The sequence below is a fragment of the Cetorhinus maximus genome, chromosome 13 (assembly GCF_964194155.1).
Source record: "Cetorhinus maximus chromosome 13, sCetMax3.hap1.1, whole genome shotgun sequence".
NCBI classification, from domain to species: Eukaryota; Metazoa; Chordata; class Chondrichthyes; order Lamniformes; family Cetorhinidae; genus Cetorhinus; species Cetorhinus maximus.
The window spans coordinates 73,788,354-73,811,587 of NC_135891.1; the positions used below are offsets into that span (position 1 = coordinate 73,788,354).

Here is a 23,234-nt window from a genome sequence, read left to right on the forward strand (position 1 = left end):
ATCTTTGATAGGTTTTGCAAACAGACTGACTCCACTCCAATGAATTGGAATATGGGATGTATAGTAATGCAAATTGGGGTTAGCCATCTTGGGCTCTGAGTCCCAGGGCTCTGGTTTGTTATTCTGTTGTTGATGATGTTGTTTTTGTAGTAATACTACTGATTGATCATTTCCTGGCATCTGCCCATTTCTACAGCAGCCCAGTCACAGACTCCTTTCCCATTCCTCTCTCTGTCTCCAGAGTTTCTTCAGAAGTTCCATCTACAGGCTGTGAAATGTAACAGACAGTCAAAGTGAGTATGCACCTGCTGTTAAGTGGCTTCATGGCGGGGGGGTGAGGGGGTTGGGCGGGGGTGGGGGGAGGCAAAGAGCCACTCCACCACCAAGGCTATGAACGCAGTTAGAAGGAAAGAATTCTCCCCTTTACCCTTTTCTTAAGGTCATAGGAATGAGGGATTGTGACCCAGAATGTGCAATGGATGAAGGGAAACGATTCCAGCATTTACATGGTGATTCTGTTGCTGAGCCCACCAGCATTTGGGGGGTTGGTGAGAAGTGCCTGATCAGCCTGGATCTGATGGGCACATAATGTCACTGTGGGCACTTCTCAGTCACCCACGGATCCACATTGCCCAGCAGCTATGGGGCGAATCGTTCCAGATTTGCACAAAGTGCGGTGGCGGGTGGGAAAATGACATTTTAGCCTCATCGTCCTAAACCTGCTGTATTAGTTATGCATTCCTGGGATACTCACCATTTAAATGGGGGGTGGGTGGGCTCTGATTCGCCTGTCACCCCGTCACCTTGCCACTTCATCACGCCAGGCACCACATTTAACATCCAGCCGCGCTCAGTGCTTCCAGCCCAGGACTGCAGCAAAGAAGACATGGTCCCAAAAGGCAAGAAGACTGCAGCCCTCGAGCACTTTTTGAATGCCACGGAGGCTGCTGTGATGCCCTCTACTCCGTTCTGACCACAGGAGGGGCAGTTACATTACCACTCCGGCTTGGCAGGCGATGGCAGTGGTGATCAGTGCCAATGTTGCACAGAAGGGGTTGGCCATCCAATGCAGATAGAGGATGAATGATCTCATCTGTGCCACCAGGGTATGGCAACCATCTCATCACTCTAAACTCACACACTCACAAGCCTATCACACATTCACTGGCATCTCACTCACTGCCAGCTCAAGGGGCATTACCACCCATTCTCACACACACGACCTTGCATGTCCATCTGACCCCATCTCCACAGACTGCCTCCTCAGCCCTCACTATCTTGAGGCCACTTGCACAGATCAACATGTGCCCCCCCACACAGCCTGGGTTACCCTCCTTCCCCAGTACAGCTCTCGACTTGCAGCCTCTTCCCTTGCCTGAGGCCACTTCTCCCCCTTCCCCAAGCAAGACCCTACCCTGCAGCCATTGAAAAGCCATCCCCATATGGCTGCTCTAGTAGGTAGAGGCCTACCCATGAGGCCCCCTAAAAGTGATGTGGTGTTGTCTATGAAGCCTGGCACTGATGACCATGAGTACCACCTGAAGCAAGGTAGGCAAACAAACCTTGGAGTGCCGTGTGAAGTGCAGCCCGCCAAGTCCATGCCTTATCTGTGCTGCTGTGAAATGTATCAGCGTGTTTTCCCACCGATGTGGGCAGATGGCCCAGCTGCGGTGGGGGGGTGGGAAACAATTCCAGCGGGCTGGCCTAATAGTGATATGCAGATGTATTACAATGAAATTCCCGACGTCCGATGGCGGGAAACATGGCCCACCATCGACGGGCTGAGCGGACAATCACAACCTGGTTTCGTGCCATTGTGAAACTTATCACGCCATATTGTCCCCTCCCACCACCGAACACGCCCAACACCATCGGGCACAGAAATTCCTGGCCATGCTGATCCTGGCCTGCACCACTTCTCCCCTCCGCCAGTGGAATCCAGTTACAGAAGTTGAGTATAACTGATCATACAGGATCCATGTTCACAACAGGATCCACTGAGGTCAGAGAAGTCAGAACTGCCAGGATAGGGCATCCCTATCTCCCCATCCCTCTCCTACTGCCATGGAGAATATGTCCCAGGCAACCTCTACCCTATCCTAAAAAATCCCAACAAACTCCAAAACCTCCTATATCTCTGGGAACTATTATCTTCACACAGGTCATTTATAAAGCCCCAAGTATATTCTCTGCTTGTCGGTTTGAACCTCCGTTGCTTCACCAGCATTTGTTCCCATTATTCAGCCAAGTTACCTTCCAATCTCTTAACATTCTCAATCATTCCAAGTACCTTCATTTTATGCATTTGGCTCCATCTGGCCAGCATGTGACATTGGAGCCACAGCAAGTCATTGATTCTTACTGTCCTGTGAAATGGCATTGCAAGCAACTCAGTTGTATCAAAGTGATACAGAAAAGTTGAATAAAATAAAACTGGACCAGCCAACATTGACCTAGGCACTGAACACAACAAAGGCACACCCTGCCCAGTCAACCATGCAAGGTCCAACTCACTAACATTTGAGTGCCAAACTTGGGTGAGCTGTGTCATAGACTAGTTCAGCACAAACTCGACATTGTCATACAGAATCATACCTTTCAGTCAATGTCCCAGACTCCTTCATTGCCATTCCTATGGCAGGACAAACCTACCAGAGCAATGTGATGGAATACTCTCCTCTTGCCTGGATGAGTGCAGTTCCAACAACGCCCAAGAAGCTCAACCCCATCCAGGACAAAGCAGCCCACATGATTGGCACCACATCCACAAACATTCACTCCTTCTACCATCAGTACATTGTGGCAGCAGTGTGTACCATCTACAAGATGCACTGCAGCAACTCACCAAGGCACTTTTAACAGCACCTCCCAAACCCACGAGCACTACCATCTAGAAGGACAAGGACAGCAGATGTATGGGAACACCAACACCTGGAAGTCCCTCTCCAAGCCACACATCATCCTGACTTGGAAATATATCGCCATTCCTTCACTGTTGCTGTGTCAAAATCCTGGAACTCCCTCTCTAACAGCACTGTGAGTGTACCTACACCACATGGACTGCAGTGGTTCAAGTAAGCAGCTCAGCACCACCTTCTCAAGGGCAATTAGGGATGGGCAATAAATGCTGAACCTGCAAACTTCTCCACATTACCCTCAACTTCTTCTATCCTTAAGATATTCTTGTAATCCTCTTCAGGTATAGTGTCAGTGTTTATTGCTGTGATATGAACTTAAATTGGTTCCCTTACACTGACTGTTCTGCATTAGACATCATACCCTGTGGCCTTCAGTCCCCAGAATGTTGTGTCTAACCCTTTCTGAATATTGGAGCTTTAACCAGTTTACAGCTTTCAGGATCAATTTATCAAGTTTCCAAAACCTCCTTTCATGGTCTCCCATTTTAATTTCATTAGGTTTTCTCTCAAATTTGACCCCGGTTCCTGTTTAAATATTGGTGTTAACTGTCTTTTATTCTTTGTGTTTGGGTATGGCGCACTTTACTTTTTATTAAGAAAGAATGAACCTGCAGCCTGGCGCCTTCCACAAGCTCAGGACATGCCAAAATGTTTTACAGCCCATGAAATATTTGTAAAGTGCAGTCACTGTTGTAATATAGGAAATGTGGTAGCCAATTTGTGCACAGCAAGATTCCACAAACATAAATGTGATGGGCATTTTAGGTGTTGGTGGAGGGATAAATATTGGTCAGAGAATTCCCCTGTTTTAGGATCTTTTACATCTGAGAGGGCAGACGGGACCTCAATTTAATGGCCCATTTGAAAGATGGCACCTGTGATAGTGCAACATGCCCTCAGTACTGCTCTGGAGTGTCAGCCTAGATTATGAGCTTAAGTCTCTGGAGTGGGACTTGAACCCATGAGCTTCTGATTCAGAGGCAAGAGCGTGACCCATGAGGCATGGCTATAGTTTATGAAATGTCGTTTTGTTCTATTTAAGAAACACCAAGTGCTTTGGGCCTGTTGTTAGGGATTATACAATCATAGAATGGTTACTTCACAGAAGGAAACCATTTGACCCATCTTGTCCGGGCCAGCTCTCTGCAACTGCAACTCGGCTCGTCCCACACCTTTTCTCCGTAACCTGAGTGCCAATGAAAGGCCACGGTTGGGTTTGGGTGGAGAAAAGGTCTCTATAGTTGTTCTGTTTGTCTGTCATGTTCCCAGGTTGCAGCAACTGGAGCAGGATGAATATGATGATGTGGAGCCAGTGGGGCTGCTCAGGAAGAATATGAAGGCACTCAATATCCACCCTCCAATCCCACCTTTCAAATTAGGCAGCATGAAGGAAGGTATTGAAACTCTATGAGCACAGTTAGAGCTTGATTGTTAGTGAATGTCACCATCTGTACATGATCATCATTGGGGTTTTAAAAAGAAGTTGGTGAGAACGTTGTAGATACCCCAATTACTAGCATTTATATTAAGGATCAAATGACTGAACACTTTGAAAATTTTCAGTTGATTAGGGAAAGCCAGCATGGCGGGTCTGATGAATCTGATTTTTTTGAAGAGATGGCTAAAATAGTGTATAGGGCAATGTCTATGGATGTTACAGTCTTCCAGATAAAGTCCCTCATGAGAGAGACTGTGAGATAACTTTGAAGACCATGGAATTGAAGACAAATTATTGACCTGGTTTGGAAATTGGCTGAGCTGCAGGAGACAGTGGGGATAATGGACAAGTACCCCCTGGGCAGGATGTGACCAGACGATGTGATAGAAAGCCACATATTCAAATTTGCTGATAATATAGATGGCATTATAAGCAGTGTAGATGGAAACATAAAATTACAAAGAGATATTAATAGACTAAGTGAATGAGCAAAACTGTAGCAAATAGATTTAGATATTGGCAAATGTTAGATCAGCCACTTTGAGCCTAAAAATTATAGGACTTTCTAAATAGATCATTTCACACTGTATATCGCGCACACTTATGAACGGGTGTAAGGCCGTCACTTTCAGCCCTGGGAAGTGCCCTGTCTACCTCAGATTACCCTGGAAGGGCAAAGTATCTCAAAAATTTGAGCAACAAGTGAAGCTAGCTGTTTCACGCTGCTACTATGTAGGAGCAACATGAGTGGTATTCGCCACTAACAGGATGCTGCCGTCAAACCAAAAAGACATTCTGCCTATCACACAAATGAGTAACGTAGTGTATAAATTTCAGTGCCTGTGTGATGCTAGGCATGTAGGCCATACATCACAAAGACTGGCGAATCGTATCAAACAGCATGTCTCTTCCGCTGCTCGCAACGGGCAGGGTACACAACCAGCCCGTGCTTGCAAAACTCAAAACACAGTGTCCAACATTAGATGTAATTCCGCGATTAGACAATAATCCTCAGTGTGCTAAGAACTACACTGACAACCAATTTAAGACTGTCAGTTGGGCTCGCAGTGTGGTGCATTTATGTGTACTGGAAGCTACAATATATTAATACACAGGGCCCTGTTCTTTGCAGACAGCAAGAACATGTATATACACTGTGCCTGTTTCAGCTAAACAAAATAAGTGACAGCCATTCACTGGTTCATTCCCCAGGGCAATGTTTTGACCAATCAAAGTCAAGTTGCCTGGTTTAAATTTCAAACAATGCTTGGTAGTTAACTGTCAGTCACCATCAACTGGTGCATTCTCTATGGCAATGCCTCTACCAATCACAGTCTACTTGCCAACCAATCAGCACTCTCCTCACATACAGTATATGTATAAACAAATACGTTGTTTCCCCTGACATTGGCATTTTCTTGCAAATTGTCGTGATGAATGCAAGACGAAAAGCTTTGACAAAAAATGTCTCTTTTCTCAGCAATGCTTTCTAAATGGTGAAAAACTAGAAGTAGTGGAGGTCCCAAGAGACCAGGGGACCAGGTATATAAGGCATCTGGTGAAAGACAGAAACGGAGTCAATCTTCACAAACTTTGCAAAAGCAAAATATTGTAGATAATGGAAATTTGATGAAAGGTTAATGAGCTGAAGTGTTAATTCTGTTTCTCTCTCCACAGATGTTACCTGACCTACTGACTATTTCCAGCATTTTCTGTTTTTATTTTACAGGCTTTGATTTTATTTATAGAGTTACACATTACAAGCGTGCACCTCATAACCCAACAATCACAGTTTTAGCCTCTGCCTATTTATAGGGCTCAAGTAAATCCCCAGTTAATGCCCACCACCAGCATACAATTAAACACAATTAACATATAATTGATAATAGATCATTTTGATGTAATGAACAGGTACAGAAGATAATCGAAAAGGCTAATAGATGCTAGCCTGTATATCTAGAGGACTAGAATACAAGGATGTAGAAGTTATTCTACAGCTATATAAAGAAAGGTGTGGTTAGACCACACCTGGAGTACTGTGGAGCTCTGGGCAACACACCTTAGGAAATATTTTGGCCTTTGAACGAGTGCAGCATTGATTTATCAAGCTAATATTGAGTTAAATTATGTGGAGCGATTACACAAACCAGGGCTGCATACCCTGGAATTTAGAAGACTAAGGGATGATTTCATCAAAGTTTTCAAGGTATTAAGGGGAACCAATAGGATAGAAAGGGAGAAATTATTCCGCTGGCTGGGGAGTCTAGGACGAGGGGACATAGTCTAAAAATTAGAGCCAGACCTTTCAGAAGTGAAATTAAGAAACATTTCTTTGCACAAAGGTTGGTAGAAATTTGGAACTCTCTTCTGCAAATGGCAAATGATGCTAAATCAATTACTAATTTTAAATATTAGATTGATAATTTCCCATTCATCAAAGATATTAAAAGATATGGGGAAAAGGATATGGAGTTAGATCGCAGATCAGCGGTGATCTCACTAAATGGTGAAAATGGCTTGAGGATCTATTCCTCTTTCTATATTCCTGTAATGGAGAGCAGACAAGACACTTCTATATTGTTCTGACCACATGAGGAGGGGTGAATGACTCCCCTATTCTCCCACTCTAGGCCTGACCGTAATAGGATTTTTTTTTGTGAATTTAGAGAGGATGTGCTTTGCCAATACTGCAGAAGTGTGTGCTTTCAGATTATAAAGAATTAATCAGACAGGTTTTCTGGGTTTAAGCAAAGAACGAGATAAGTTTATTGAAACTATTTCCCAAATTTAAAACAAAAACTAAGTAAATCATAATCACCATTCAAAAGTCACACAAACACCTGGACCCACGGACACACTAGTACGGATGGTAGAATAAGAGGCTAGGCTTAAAGATTTTTTTACAGTTTGTGAAGAAAATACGACAAAGGAATATATGGTTTGCTGTCCTTTAGCTACTCTCAATGTAGTGATTCCACATTGCAGCTATTTTATTCTATTGTCTGCCTGGTTGTACTTGTGAGAAGCAGATTTCCATGCTTTATTCCAAAAAGGTCTCAGTTTGTAGTTGATTTCTCTTTTCAGAATGGTTACTTTGCAAATCCAAATGCAATACCTTCAAAATATAGAGAGAGAAGGGGAAATGGCTTCTTTGCAGCCTTTCAGTCCAGCATTCTGATTTCTCATTTCTCTGGCTTAGTAAACAGTTCTCAAGGTCCTGCTGGCTGTATATTCCAGAGGAATTTGATTAATTCATCTCTGCTGCCATTAATGTTTTTAGAACTTTTCTTGGTAATTGGTTTTTGATGTCACATCTCAGAAACTTTTGAAAAGTCTCAGAATAGTGTAAAAGCCAACAGGAGAGGGGGTCTTTCACGCTTCCAGGGGATTTGAGTGCCTGTTCCTTTTCATCCCACTTGATGGAATGCAAGTTTGTATATTGTACCTGACTGGCAGTCCTCCATTGTTTTAGTAGGATTACAGTGTTTTTTTAAAATCCAGTCAGGAAAAGAAGAATTAGAAATTGTATCTTTCTTTTAAAAAAAGCACATCCTCAAAACACTGCTGCACCAGGGAGAATGAAATGAGATTCACTCTTATTTCATTATAAGACTGGGAAAAAGCACAAATAATAGTTTTTAAAAATAAACAAAACCCATACACATGCATTCATCCACAACCTCACATCTTCCATTTTACTCTGTTGCATTTGCTCTGTTGATGTTTGGATTGTTGTTCCTATGTGGTTTTTAAACTCTTGGACAGAGCATTCGCAATCACATTATTTTCCCCAGCAATGTGGATAAATTTTAAGTGATATGGTTGGAGGAACAAACTCCAGTGAAATAGTCTGGCATTTTTGGTTCTGAATGTTCTCACAGAGGTTAAGGGATTGTGGTCTGTATAGACTGTGGTCTCTGTGGAGCCGTTTCAGACATCTAGCTCAAAATGTTTCAGAGCTAGTAATAATCCTAATGTTTCTTTCTCTACAGTGGAATAGCATTTCTTCATCTCAGAAACTTTTGAAAAACCAACAGGAGATGGGGACTTTCACGCTCCCGAGAGGGTTTGAGTGTCTGTTCCTTTTTGTCCCACTTGGTGGAATACAGTTTGTAGATTGTAGCTGGATTGTGGTCCTCCATTGTCTTAATAGGATACAGTTTGTTTTTTTTTAAATCCAGCCAGAAAAAGAAGAATTAGAAATTATACCTTTTTTTAAAAAAAACACACCCTCATTGTAACATTGATGCACACGGGTAAAATTCATAACATTGTCTGCTGATTTTGGTAAAAAGGCCATTCATTCGATGGGTGAGAAGGACACCAGATTATGAAGGAATCCATAATATTCAGGGTAGTTTTCTGCATCACTGCCTGGCTACTAAACCAAACACCTGGGGCGGAATTCTCCCTTCGGTGAGTGGGGGCGGGGACCGGAATTCTCCCTTCGGCGAGTGGGGGCGGGGACCGGAATTCTCCCTTCGGCGAGTGGGGGCGGGGACCGGAATTCTCCCTTCGGCGAGTGGAGGCGGGGACCGGAATTCTCCCTTCGGCGAGTGGGGGCGGGGACCGGAATTCTCCCTTCGGCGAGTGGGGGCGGGGACCGGAATTCTCCCTTCGGCGAGTGGGGGCGGGGACCGGAATTCTCCCTTCGGCGAGTGGGGGCGGGGACCGGAATTCTCCCTTCGGCGAGTGGGGGCGGGGACCGGAATTCTCCCTTCGGCGAGTGGGGGCGGGGACCGGAATTCTCCCTTCGGCGTGTGGGGGCGGGGCCCGCTCGCCGATGCATAAAATGATGCGCGGTGACATCAGGCAGGTTCCCCAATGTCACTGCACATCACTTAGATTTTCAGTTCTGCAGGCGGGCTGCCGACTCGGCTGTGTGCCCACCGAACTGTCAAAGGCCTATTAAGGCCTACTGAAAAATAATTAAAACAGTTAAAGGAGCTGCCCATCCAAACTTAAGGTTGGCAGGCAGGCGAAGAGCCCAGGCGGCCTTCAGAAAAAACATGAAACCTCATCCACAGGTGGGATGAGGTTTCATGAGGGATTTAAAATTTGTGTTACATTTTTAATAAAAGTAATTGACATGTCCCAGCTCATGTGACAGTGCCACATGAGGGGACATGTCAATAACATTTTTCTCATTGTTTATTATCTTTTTAAAAGTAACACTGATCTCCCTGAAGCAGCACATTTCTTCAGGGGGATGAATGCGCTCTTTCACACGCATGCGCGAAAGAGTGCACTCTTGGCTCAGGGAATCCCCCCGCCCACACAGGGAGTGCATAGCGTTTCCTGGCGCTGTCACGCTGGGCGGGCCTTAATTGGCCCACCCACATAAAATGGCAGCGCGCCCCCAACCAGGGGCGCCAATCGGGAACCTGCCCGCTCCCGCAGAACCCCCCCCGACAGGGGGAAAATGCTGCCCCTGGTCCTTATAGAAGCACCTGATTTCAATATTAAGGAAAATTAGATATTTAACAAGTGATGAGTGATTCACTTTGTCACATTAGCACCAGAGAGTGAAGGGGAAAAACACCCCCTTCACTTCCATCGAATTTGTTTGGAAAATAGATAGGATTGAGGAGGGACAATATCCTGGCACAAAGCATTATGAATGGAGGAAAGGACAGTGTGAGAATTGTAATTTTAAAAGAAAGTTTTAATTCAAGAGATCTAAGCATTACTGACAAGAGCAGCATTTGTTGACCATCCCTAATTATCCTGGAGAAGGTTGTGGTGAGCCATCTTCTTGACTGCTGCAGTCCACAATGTTGTTAGGGAGAAAGTTCCAGGATTTTCAACCAGCGATGATGAAGGAACAGTGATTCTTTCTAAGTCAGGACAATGTGAGACTCGGAGGAGAATTTTCAGGGGGTGGTGTTCACATGTATCTGCTGCCCTTGACCTTCTAGGTTGTAATAGTTGTGGGTTTGGAAGGTGCTACTGAAGGAGCCTTGGTGAATTACTGCAGTGCATCTTGTAGATGGTACACACTGGTGGTGGAGGGAGTGAATGTTTAAAGTGGTAGATGGGGTGCTAATCCAGATGGCTACTTCCCAAAGGCAGGCCTAGTTAAATTTCTGGTCAGTGGTGACCCCAGGTTGTCAATTGGGAAGAAATTTAATGATGGTAATGCCATTGACTGTCAAAGGGAGTTGGTTAGACTCTCTCTTGTTGGAGATGGTCATGGCTTGGCACTTATGTGGCATGAATGTTAATTGCCACTTAGTAGCCCAAGACTGAATGTTGTCCAGATCTTTCTGCATGTGGATATGGACTGCTTAAATATTTGAGAACTGCAAATGGAAATGAACATTGTTTAATCATCAAAGAACATCCTGGGTCTAACGTTGTGATGGAGAAAAGGTCATGAACTGATGAAGCAGCTGAAGATGGTTGGGCTGAGGACACTACCCTGAGGAACTCCTGCAGTAATGTCCTGGAGATGGCCTCCAACAACCACAACCATCTTCCTTTGCACTAGGTTTGACTCAGGCCAGAGGACACTTTCCCCCCAATTCTCTTTAAGTACAACTTTATAAGGCTTCGTTGATGGTACACTTACTTTAATGTTACCTTGATGTCAATAGAAGTAATTCTTGACCTTATACCTGTAGTTCAGTTCTTTCATCCTTGTTTGGACCTAGGTTACAATGAAGTCTGGGGCCAAGTGACCCTGGCAGAATCCAAACTGAGCACCAGTGAGTATGCGCAACCTCATACTCACCTTCCATCATTTTGCTGATGACTGAGGGTAAACTGACGGGAGAGTAATTGGCTGGATCAGATTTGACCTTTCTTTAGTGGACAGGACATACCTGTGCAATTTTCCACATTTTTGGATTGATGCCAGTGTTGTAGCTGTACTGGAACAGCTTGGCTAGAGGTACAGCTAGCTCTGGAGAATGTTGTGAGTGCTCATACATAGTCTTTGCCTAGCATTTCTTGATATCACATGGATCAAATCGAGTTGGCTGAAGACTGACGTGTGATGGTCCGGATCTCAGGAGAAGGCAGGGATGGATAACCCACTAAACAGCTCTGGCTGAAGGTGGTTGCAAACTTATGTGCTGGGCTCCCCCATTTTTGAGGGTAGAATGTTCATGGAGCCTCCTCTTTCTCCTGTTTGTTGTTTAATTGTCCACCACCATTCATAACTGGATGTGGCAGGACTGCAGAACTTTGATTGATCCATTGATTCTGAGATTGCTTAGCTCTGCCTATCGTATGCCGGATCCACTGTTTAGCATGTATGTAGTCCTGCGTTATGGATTCACCAGCCTGACACCTCATTTTTAGGTATGCTTGGTGTTGCTCCTGGCATGGTCTTCTACATACCTCATTGTGCCATGGTTGATGCCCTGACATTATGGTAATGGTAGAGTGAAGAATATGCTGGCCATGGGGTTACAGATTGTGGTTGAATACAGTTCTGTTGTTGCTGATGGCTCACAGCACCATATGGATGCCCAGTTTTGAGCTGTTAGATCTGCTCTGAATCTATCCCGTTTAACATGATAGTAGTGCCACACAACACCATTGAGGGTATCCTTAGCGTGGAGACGGGACTTTGCCTCCACAAGGACTATGCGGCAGTCACTCCTACCAACGCATCACGGCCTATTTGTAACAGATTGATGAGAATGAGGTCAAATCATTTTTTCCCACCTGCCGCAGGCACAGTCTGTCAGATATGTCCTTCAAGGCTCAACCAGCTCAGTCAGAAGTAGTGCTACCGAGCCACTTTTGGTGATGGACATTGAAGTCTCCCACCCAGAGTACATTCTGTGCCCTTTGCACCCTCAGTGCTTCCTCCATGTGGTGTTCAAAATAGAGGAGTACTGATTCATCAGAGTGGGAGGTTTCCTTTCCCATGTTTGACCCGATACCATGAGACTTCATGGGATCCAGAAACAAAAGGATTCCTTTGGCAACTCCCTCACGACTGTATACCACTGTCCCACAACCTCTGGTGGGTCCATCCTGCCTGTGGGACAGGACGTACCAAGGAATGTTGACAGAAGTGTCTGGGACATTGGCTGTAAGGTATGAATCAGTGAGAATGACTATGTCAGGCTGTTGCTGACTAGTCTGTGGGACAGCACTCCCAATTTTTGCACTAGCCCTCAGATGAGGAGGACATTGCAGAGTGACATAGATAGAAAGCAGGATCGGTTCTGCAGGCTGATTTTAAGTAGCTGGGAAATAAATTTAAAAGTAGGACCTCAGAGGTAGTAATGCCTGATTACTCCCAGACCCACACTCTAATGAGTATAGAAATAGGAGGATATTTCAGATGAATACATGACTAGAAAGATGTTGCAGGAGGGGGGGCATTAGGTTCCTCAAGCATTATGATTGGTTCTGGGAGAGATGGGTAGCAACTCAACATGTTGGAACCTGAGCCTAAATTCAGAAGAGAGGGAATTAAAGCTGGAAATCGAAGGCAAAAATGGAGGGCAGAGAAAACAAAACTGAATTGCCATGTGGCTAACATCAAAAGATTCACAAAATTCATATATAAGTAATCAAAGGCACAGCATGGACTCTGGGTGGAGGACTTCAATGTCCATCACCAAGAGTGGCTTGGTAGCAACATTACTGGCACAGTACTAAAGGACATACCTGCTAGACTGGGTCTGTGGCAGGTGATGAGGGAACCAAGAAGACGCAAAAAACATACTTGACATCATCCTCACCAACCTGCCTGCCGCAGATGTGTCTGTCCATGGCAGTATCGGTAGGAGTGACCACTGCACAGTCCTTGTGGAGACAAAGTTCCGCATTGAGGATACCCTCCATCCTGTTGTGTGGCACTACCACTGTGCTAAATGGGATAAATTTCAAACAGATCTAGCAACTCAAGACTGAGCATCCATGAGACGCTGTGGGCCATCAGCACAGCAGAATTGTACTCGAACACAATCTGTAACCTCATGGCCCAGCATATCCCCCACTCTACCGTTACCATCAAGCCAGGAGATCAACCCTGGTTCAATGAAGAGGGCAGGAGGGCATGCCAGGAGCAGCACCGGGCATACCTAAAAATGAGATGTCAGCCTGGTAAAGCTACAACACAGGACTACTTGTGTGCCAAACAGCATAAACAGCAAGGGATAGACAAAGCTAAGCAATTCCACAACCAACAGATCAGATCTAAGCTCTGCAGTCCTGCCACATCCAGTCGTGAATGGTGGTGAACAATTAAACAACTCATTGAAGGAGGAGGCTCCACAAATATCCCCATCCTCAATGATGGGGGCTCCCAGCACATCAGTGCAAAAGATGAAGCTGAAACATTTGCAACAATGTTCAGCCAGAAGTGCCGAGTGGATGATCCATCTTGGCCTCCTCCGGAGGTCCCCAGCATCATAGATGCCAGTCTTCAGCCAATTTGATTCACTCTACGTGATATCAAGAAACGGTTGAAGGCACTGGACAGTGCAAAGGCTATGGGCCCTGACAATATTCCAGCAATAGTACTGAAGTCTTGTGCTCCAGAACTTGCCGTGTCCCTAGCCAAGCTGTTCCAGTACAGCTACAACACCGGCATCTACCCGGCTTTGTGGAAAATTGTCCGGGTATGTCCTGTACACAAAAAGCAGGACAAATCGAACCTGGCCAACTAGCGCACCACCAGTCCACTCTTGATCATCAGTAAAGTGATGGAAGGGGTCATCAACAGTGCTATCAAGCAGCACTTGCTTAGCAATAAACTGTTCACTGACACCCAGTTTGCATTCTGCCAGGGCCACTCAGCTCCTGACCTCATTACAGCCTTGGTTTAAACAAAAGAGCTGAACTCCCGAGGTGAGGTGAGACTGACTGCCCTTGACATCAAGGCCACATTAGACCGAATGCGTCATCAAGGAGCCCTAGCAAAACTGGAGTCAATGGGAATCAGAATGAAACCTCTCAACTGGTTGGAGTGATACCTAGCACAAAGGAAGATGGTTGTGATTGTTGGAGGTCAATCATCTCGTATGTCAATCATCTCATCAGTTCCAGGACATCACTGCAGGAGTTCCTCAGGATAGTGTCCTAGGCCCAACCATCTTCAGCTGCTTCACCAATGATCTTCCTTCCATCATAAGGTCAGAAGTGGGGATGGTCGCTGATGATTGTAAAATGTTTAGCACCACTCGCGACTCCTCAGATACTGAAGCAGCCCATGTCCAAATGCAGTAATGACCATCCCCAACAAGAGAGAATCTAACCATTGTCCCTTGACATTCAAAGGCATTACCATCACAGAATCCCCCACTATCAACATCCTGGAGGTTACTATTAACCAGAAACTGAGCTAGACCAGCCAAATGAATCCTGTGGCTATAAAAGCAGGTCGGAGGCCAGGAATCCTGTGGCGAGTAACTCACCTCCTGACTCCCCAAAGCCTATCCAAGGCACAAGTCAGGAGTGTGATGGAATACTCCACACTTGACTGGATGAGTGCAGCTCCAATAACGCTCAAGAAGCCTGACACCATCCAGGACAAAGCAGTCCCGCTTGATTGTCACCCCTTCCACAAACATCCTCTCCCCCCTCCACCAAGTAGCAGCAGTGTGTACCGTCTACAAGATGCACTGCAGAAACTTGCCGGGGCTCCTTAGGCAACAGCTTCCAAACCCACAACCACTACCACCTAGAAGGAGAAGGGCAGCAGATACATGGGGCAGAAATTTTCGCTCAGCAGGTGAGCGCGCGCCCGACCTGCTCGAGCAAGAAATGACACGTGTTGATGTCAGCCGAGCGTGCCAATGTCAATGCACAGTCACTCGATAATTCGGTTGGCTGGTGTGTGCCCGCCAGCAATTAAAAGGCCAGTTGAGACCATTAAATAATCAATTAACCGAAATTTTTCGCTGCCCTTCCAACCTAATGGTTAGTGGGCTGGTGAAAAGGCCAAGCAGCCTTTGCAACTTTCTGAAAACCTCATTCTTGGGCGGGGTGAGGTTTCCAAAAGGAAATAAAAATAAAAGTTTTACAATTGAATTAATAACATGTCCCTGCTCATGTGATAGAGTCACATGAGGGGACATGTTTTATTACATTTTTATTTTCTTTTATTAACAATGCTTCATTTCCCTGAGACAGCTCTGTGCCGCTGGGAGATCATGGCCAGAGATTTCCCCCTGTCGGGGGGGGTTGTGTGGGGGCGGGCGGGGGCAGGCGCGAACCTGATCAGTGTCCCCAATCGGGGCTGCACCGCCATTTTACGTGGGCGGGCCAATTAAGGCCTGCCCATCGTGATGCGCGCCCGGAAGCGCTGTGTGGGCTGGTGGGGTGGGGGTGGGGGTGGGGGTGGTTTCCCTGAGTGGTTCCCTGTGCTCTTTTGCGCATGTGCATGAAAGAGCGCAAAGATCTCCCTGAGGCATGGAGGTGCGTCATGGAGATTTGTTTCAGTCTTAAACTATTAAATAAAGGATTTTTAAACTTTTAAAACATGTCCCCTCATGTAACACTATCACGTGAGCTGGGACATGTCAAAGAATAAATGTATAAATTTTTATTAGATTTTAAAACAGTTCATGCAACCTCATCCCGCCCGTGGATGAGGTTTCATGAAAAATGCGAAGGCCGCCTGGGCCCTTCACCCGCTCGCCAACCTTGGATGGGCAGCTCATTAAATTGAGTTAATTAGTTTTTAACAGGCCTTAATAGGCCTTTGACAATCTAAATGATGCGCGGTGACGTCGGGATGCCCGCTTGACGTCACTGTGCATCATGTTATGCGTTGGCGAGCGGCTCCCCCCACCCTTGCTTGCCGATGGGAAAATGCTGCCCTATGAAGTGCTCACTCACACGTGTGCGTGAAGTTTGCGCTCGGCCTGCTTGCCCTCGTTGGCTGAGCGCTGCTGCTCATGTTTCATGCTGGGCGGGCCTTAATCGGTCCGATGCCGACCACGGGGGGCAATCGTTTTGCCGACTGCCCCCGCTGAGCCCACCCTCCAAAGGCAAAATTCTGCCCATGGGAACACCACCACCTGGAAGTTCCCCTCCAAGTCACTCACCATCCTGACTTGGAAATATATCACCATTCCTTCACTGTCGCTGGGTCAAAATTCTGGAACTCCCTCCCTAACAGCACTGTGGGTGTACCTACACCACATGGACTGCAGCGGTTCAAGTAGGCAGCTCACCACCACCTTCTCAAGGACAACTAGGGATGGGCAATAAATGCTGGCCCAGCCAGTGAAGCCTACATCCCATAAATGAATTTTTAAAAAGTTAAGAACATATGTGGGTTTATGCAGTAACAAAAACAGACAAACAAATTCAGCAGGTAACAGGGAAATGGTGGACTAGGTATTAAAAGAAGGAATATTGAATCAAAATGATATTAAAATTACAAACAAATACACCATTCCTGCATTACAGTGACTGGTACATATAGTTTTCATCATTTAAGCACTTCATTGAGGACCTGAACCATCTAAGGAATAGAGCTTCAACCCCATCTTACATCTTATGGGGTTGAATTTAGCCAAACCTCTGAGTTGCCTTGAGTGCTCTGGGCGTTGGGGTGGTAACCAGTTCTGAAATTGGGTACAATTATTTACAATATATATTAATGACTTGGATGAGGGAAGTGAATGTACTATCGCCAAGTTTGCGGATGACACAAAAATAGGTGGGAAAGCAAGTGGTGAGGATGACACAAAGAGTCTACAGTGGGATATAGACAGGTTAAGTGAATGGACAAAAACTTGGCAGATGGAATATAACGTGGGAAAATGTGAGGTTATACACTTTGGCAGGATGAACAGAGGAGCTGAATATCATTTAATTGGAGAAAGACTGCAGAAAGCTGCAGCACACAGGGATTTGGGGCTCCTTGTGCATGAATCACAAAAAGCTAGCATACAAGTTCAGCAGGTAATAGGGAAGGCAAATGGAATGTTGGCCTTTTTTGCAAAGAGAATGGAATATTAAAATAGGGAAGTCTTACTAAAACAAGGCACCAGTTAGACCACACCTAGAATACTGTGAACAGTTTTGGCCCCCTTGTCTAAGGAAAGATATACTGGCATTGGAGGCAGTCCAGAGAAGGTTCACTAGGTTGATCCCAGGGATGGAGGGATTTTCTTATGAGGAGAGGTTGAGTAGGTTCGGCCTGTACTCATTGGAATTTAGAAGAATGAGAGGTGACCTTATTAAAACATTCTTAGGGGGCTTGACAGTGTAGATGCTGAGAGGTTGTTTCCGTTTGTGGGATAGTCTAGGACCAGAGAGCATAATCTCAGAGTAAGGGGTTGCCCATTTAAGACAGAGATGAGGAGGAATTTCTTCTCTCAGAGGGTAGTGAATCTGTGGAATTCTTTACCGCAGAGGACTGTAGAGGCTGGGTCGTTAAGTATATTCAAAGCTGAGACAGACAGATTTTTAATCAGTAAGGGAATCAAGGGTTATGGAGAAAAGGCAGGAAAGTGGAGTTGAGCATTATCAGATCAACCATGATCTCAGTGAATGGTGGAGCAGACTTGATGGGCCGGATGACCTACTTCTGCTCCTACGTCTTATGGTCTTATGATTGCATAAGGGATTTTGTACACTTAGTACAGATATCAACTTCTTGTTTGTAGAATTTTGAGCTTTGTGACATGAAGGGCATTGTCGTATGACCAGTCAATCTCAACGCACACTTCTGTATTCATGAGCTGAGAGCAGAGATAGACATTTGAAAGTATGATATCATAGCTTTTACTGAAATATGTCTTAAAGAAAGGCAGGAATGGCAGCTCAACATGCCTGGTTACAAGGTTTTCAGATATGACTGAGATGGGGCTAAAAATGATGAGATGTCATAATAGTGGTTGAAGAAACAATCATAGTGAGGAGGGATGATATGCTCGGAAGATCATTGAGACTGTATGGGTTGAATGAGGAACAGAAAAGGACAATCACACTGCTGGGAATGTACTGTAGACCACCCCTACCCCCACCCCCATCAATCAGAACATGTGAACAGAAGGAATAGGAGCAGAAGGAGGCCATTTGGCCATTCAAGCCTGCTCCGCCATTCAACAAGGTCATGGCTGATCTTCTACGTCAATTATACTTTCCTGCACTATCTCCATATTCCTCGGTACCCAGAAAACTAACAACCTCTACCTTGAATATACTCAACAACTGAGCATCCATAGCTCTCTGGGGTAGACAATTGCAAAGATTCACAACATTTTCAGTGAAGAAATTGCTCCTCATCTCAGTCCTTATTGGACACCTTATTCTGAGACTCTGATGCCATGTTCTAAATTCCACAGCCAGAGGAAACACTTCCTCAGCATTTACTGTGTCAAGTCTAATTGTTTCAATGAGATCATCTCTCATTCTTCTAAACTCCAGGGAATATGGCCTAGTTTATTCAATCTCTTCTCATAAAATAATATTCTCATCCCGGAACCAGTCTAGTGAACATTTGTTTCACTCTCTCTAGGGCAAGTATATTCTTCCTTAGGTAAAGAGACCAAAACTGCACACAGTACCCTAGGTGTGGCCTCATCAATGCCCAGTATAATTTATAGTGAGATTTCATTACTCTTATATTCTAATCCCATTGTAACAAAAGCTAACATACCATTTGCATTCCTAAATGCTAGCTGTAGCAGCATGTTAACTTTCTGTGATTCATGTACAAGGACACCCACGTCCCTCTGAATGATTTTTGGCATTTGGTTGCAAATGGCACCTGATATATATGCAGCATGGGTCATTAATATTAAGAGCAGCAACATTATAATGCAATATTAGTTTGTGTGTGCCCTATAGGTGGTCCCACTGTGACTATTAAACAAACCAAAGAGTACAAATTTTACTTTAACAGCATCGTGCAATATTGTTAATTTAACAGGAAAATATCCCATTAGTTACTTATAACTCTGTGCAGACAATAACACTGATTTTGGCGACTGCCTCAGCCCTCATTAACATATTCTGCACATTGCACCATATGGACGCAGTGACAGTCAATTCATGTTTGGGAAAGATTCAATACTAGCAACCAAATTAAACTGCACAAGATCTTTTCTATTCTTTAGGAGTGGAAGACTTTATTCTGCCTGAGTGCATGATATTATTCAATATAATTATTTCATACAAGGGGTGTAATTGGATTCTATTTTATCAGTAATCTCACAGGGTAGAAAGATCAAATGACTCCTGAGCAACAAAGTAGAATGATTGAATAGTATAGGTCTCCACTGTCAGTGAGCATTAGAGCACTCGGGTGTCTCTGTGCAACACAACTTTTAAGAGACCAGAGGACAAAGACTGAATGGTTCATAATTGTATCTGTGTTTTCTTGATCAGCAAGCCTGAAGACCCTGCTGATTGTTATTTCTCACGACAATAAATTTTCAATATCTACTATGCAACACAACTTTATTGCGTTATTTCAATACCTCAAAAAACTCATAAAAAGCACCAAGAGAGAGTGGGGTAATAGGTAAGTAGACAAAAAGACATGATTGATGTCAATAGAAAAGACTCTTGAGAATCATGTGCAGTGTAAAACAGGTTACTGATTTACTATGAGCCCATTACACACTTATGTCCTGGCAATTTCACCCCACAAAACCCGCTGACAGTAAACTTTCATGAGCAGCAACATAAACAGAACTCCAGCCATGATTCTACCCAATGTTCACAAGATAATTATGGATGGCAAAAGCCATCTCATGTCATCATCCAGAATGGTATACATATTAGGAGCAGGAGAAAGCCATTCATCCCCTCAAGCCTGCTCCACCATTTCACAGTATCACAGAATCTTTACAATGCAGAAGGAGGCCATTCGGCCTATCGAGTCTGCACCTCCACCTAGTCCCATTCTATCCCTGTAACTTTACACATTCTCTCTTTTCAGGTAGTATTCCAATTCCCTTTTGAATACCTCGATCGAACCTGCCTTCACCACCTTTCAGGAAGTTTGTTCCAGACTCCAACCACCCTCTGGATGAAAAAAAATTTCCTCACATCACATTTACTCCTTTTGCTAATTGATAACATTGCCTACATTATACCAGAGCCTATTCAAAAGTACTTGATTGGCTGTAAAATGATTTGGGACATTGTGAAAGGTGCTGTATAAATGTAGGTTTTGTCTTTCTTTCATTAGATCTGCATGCAGTAGGCAGAGTGATTGTAGCAATGGTGAAATTGGAGGCCCAGTGCTGAGTCTGTAAGGATAACTGATCACAGAGCAATCAACTGATGTTAGGAAAGTGGCTACAAAGAAATCACTACAATTTACAAAACAATTCAATTCTAGCTAATTCTGACTTCTCTGGCACCACCCTACTGTTGTACAATTGTGTTGTAGACTGTGAATTTACATCCTATCCACAGGTTCCATATGATGTTGCATTACATTTGTACTCAATAAATATGCAAATAGCATTTTTAAAAATCTAATTGTTGTTTGGTGTGAGAGAGAAACAGGCAAATTAAGTGGAAAATGTATTTAATAAATAAGAAACTCCAACAGTGACCCCCCCTACCCTCAAAAAGGCCCTTCCAACCTCTCCCCCTACCCCCATCCCCACCCCTCCAACATCCCCCAAAACCCCTTCTCCAATCTCTCCCTCCAACTTCCCAATCCCTCAAACCCCTCACCAACCTTCCCCCAAACCCCCAACTTCCCCTCACCCCCCCCTCCAACCTCCCCCACCCCCTCCAATGTAGTGATTTCTTTGTAGCCACACTTCTACACAAAAGGGCAGTAACAGTGAGCCCCCCCCCCCACCCCCAACCTCCCCATTCCCCACCCCCACACAGCATCCAGTTGGTTCTAAAATTACAGAGAGCAGAATATTACGGCCCTGTCACGGCAGGGGCGGGGCCAGAACATGCAGCAAGTCATTCAAAAGTCCATTGACTTCAGCGGGACTGTAAAATCCTGCCAACATAAAGTTCCACCCAGAGATTTCACTTACCATTTTTCAACCGAGAGCACTATCATGATAATTGCTTCAGATGCTGACCTTGTGGTTTTGTGGCGGGATTTTCAAAAAAATAAATTGGAATCATGCAGCTGCCCAAAGATTGGAAGCGGCAGCACAGCAACTCAGTGAAATACACCTGACGCTGACAGACCGGCTTTAAAAAAATTGGAATTCCCAGCCTGATATTATCAATTGTTTTAAGCCGGTCTTTCAGGTTTGAAGCTCTGGCTGCTCAGTGTGGATGATTTGAGAACTTCATTTAAAGCACTGAGCCTGGGACCCCCTTATCTCCCGGGCCTCGGTGTTTGGTACCGTCTGCACCTGCTCTCTCAGGCCCTGCATTCGGTCCCCTCATCTAAGTCATTAATGTAGATTGTAAATAGCTGAGGCCCAAGCACTGATCCTTATGTCACCCCTTAGTTACAGACTTCCAACCTCAAAATGTCCTATTTACTCTCTGTGTCCTATCCATTGACCAATCCTTAATCCATGCTAATATATTACCCCCAATCCCATGAGTCCTAATGAGAAAATGAAGGCAAACAAAAGAGCAAATATATAGGCAAATTGCTGAGAAATAGAGAAACAAAAGGGCAATAATAGTGAGGGGTCTAGATAGAGTAGATAGGAAGGAGCTATCCCATTAGCAGAAAGATCAGTAACCAGGGGACAAAATTTTAAAGTAATTTGCAGAAGCATTATAGGCGAGCTGAGGAGAAGCTCTTTCAGCCAGAGGGTGGCGGCAGTAGTGGGAAACCTTCACAACATTTAAAAGATGCTTGGATGTGCGTGAATTATCATAAACTACAGGGTGATGGACTGACCGAGAGCTGCTAAGTGGGATTAACACAGGTAGCTCTTTTTCAGCTGTCACAGAAATGATGGAGTGAATGACCTTCTTCTGCACCATAAATTTTCTATGTTTCAACTGGGCTGGGACTGCCTTTGTCGTGCCCAGTGCCGTGGTTGTTGCCTGGTGGTCTATCTGGTGTTACTCTTATACTTTTTGGATCAGTTTGATACAACGAAGCTAGGCTGTTTCAGTGGGCAGTTAATCGTCAACCATATTGCTTTTTAAAAATTCTGTCACAGGATGTGGGCGTTGCTGGTCAGGCCAGCATTTATTGCCCATCCCTAGTTGCCCTTGAGAAGGTGGTGGTGAGCCGCCTTCTTGAACCGCTGTAGTCTATGTGGTGTAGGTACACCCACAGTGCAGTTAGGAAGGGAGTTCCAGGATTTTGATCCAGTGACAGTGAAGGAACAGCGATACATTTCCAAATCAGGATGGTGAGTGACTTGGAGGGGAACTTCCAGGCGGTGATGTTCCCATCTATCTGCTGCCCTTGTCCTTCTAAATGGTAGTGGTGGTGGGTTTGGAAGGTGCTGTTGAAGGAGCCTTGGTGAATTCCTGCAGTGCATCTTGTAGATGGTACGCACCGGTGGTGGAGGGAGTGAATGTTTGTGGATATGGTGCCAATCAAGCGGGCTGCTTTGTCCTGGACAGTGTCAAGCTTCTTGAGTGTTGTGGGAGCTGCACTCATCCAGGCAAGCAGGGAATATTCCATCACACTCCTGACTTGTGCCTTGTAGATGGTGGACAGGCTTTGGGGAGTCAGGAGGTGAGTTACTCGTCACATGATTCCTAGCCTCTGACCTGCTCTTGTAGCCGCAGTACTTATATGGCTAGTCCAGTTCAGTTTCTGCTCAATTATAACCCCATGATGTTGATAGTGGGGGATTCAGTGATGGTAATGTCATTGAACATCAGGGGACGATGGTTAGATTATCTCTTGTTGGAGATGGTCATTGTCTGACACTTGTGTGATGCGAATGTCACTTGCCACTTGTCAGCTCAAGCCTGGATATTGTCCAGGTCTTTCTGCATTTGGACATGGACTGCTTCAGTATCTGAGGAGTCATGAATGGTGC

At 44.9% G+C, this 23,234-nt stretch overlaps 1 protein-coding gene across 1 annotated transcript in view; it reads right to left on the reverse strand.

Annotated features, from left to right (window-relative positions):
* Positions 1–1,360: 1,360 nt before the first annotated feature.
* The window catches only part of LOC144688703 (DNA-binding protein RFX2-like), a 911,596-nt gene continuing 889,722 nt past the window's right edge, over positions 1,361–23,234 (reverse strand). Inside the window, exon 19 of the transcript XR_013578459.1 lies at positions 1,361–1,387. The gene's annotated coding sequence lies outside the window, so the exon portion shown is untranslated. The remainder of the gene's footprint in view (positions 1,388–23,234) is intronic.